The sequence below is a fragment of the Scyliorhinus canicula genome, chromosome 8, assembly GCF_902713615.1.
Source record: "Scyliorhinus canicula chromosome 8, sScyCan1.1, whole genome shotgun sequence".
Taxonomy (NCBI): domain Eukaryota; kingdom Metazoa; phylum Chordata; class Chondrichthyes; order Carcharhiniformes; family Scyliorhinidae; genus Scyliorhinus; species Scyliorhinus canicula.
This window is the reverse complement of record NC_052153.1, coordinates 90,614,436-90,615,020: the sequence shown is the minus strand read 5'-3', so window position 1 is coordinate 90,615,020 and position 585 is coordinate 90,614,436. Positions and strand designations below refer to the sequence as shown.

General features: G+C 42.1%; 1 non-coding gene across 1 annotated transcript; it reads left to right on the top strand.

Annotated features, from left to right (window-relative positions):
- The first annotated feature begins 221 nt into the window (after positions 1-221).
- trnak-cuu lies at positions 222-294 on the top strand. Its single transcript has one exon. It is a non-coding gene; the product is annotated as a tRNA-Lys (tRNA).
- Positions 295-585: the final 291 nt, after the last annotated feature.

The following is a 585-nucleotide window of genomic DNA, read 5'->3' as shown; positions in this document are numbered from 1 at the left end:
AATTGTTGGATCATCAATTCTGTGAATTGACACCTGCAGATTGTTCTGTAGCATGTGGTGGATACACCAGCTGCATAAATACCTCCTATTGAGATTGTAAATATCACATCTCGTCTGATTAGTTTATTGCAAATAATTTTGACACAAAGTCATTGTATTTTGATCAGGAGAGAAAATGCAGTTGGAATAAATTTACAGATAGGATCACAGACAAGTCCTCTGCCCAGCTAGCTCAGTCGGTTGAGCATGGGACTCTTAATCCCAGGATAGTGGGTTCGAGCCCCACGTTGGGCGCTTTGGATTCTTTAATCCGAGAACATTGAGCTGAACTGTTTAGATACATTAACGGCGTTCAAAAGGCATCTTGACAAATGCATGGATAAGATGGGTATAGAGGGATACGGCACAAGGACGTGCTGAGGGTTTTGGCCAAGGTTGGTACATAGAGACTTGGAGGGTCGAAGGGCCTGTTCCTGTGCTGCATTGGTCTTTTTTCTTGCCAATTGTTAATACCTATTCAAGCCTTGGAGAAATTTGTAATAACGTCGGAGCACTAACTGAAGTCTCTGTAAATCAAAAGTGCAA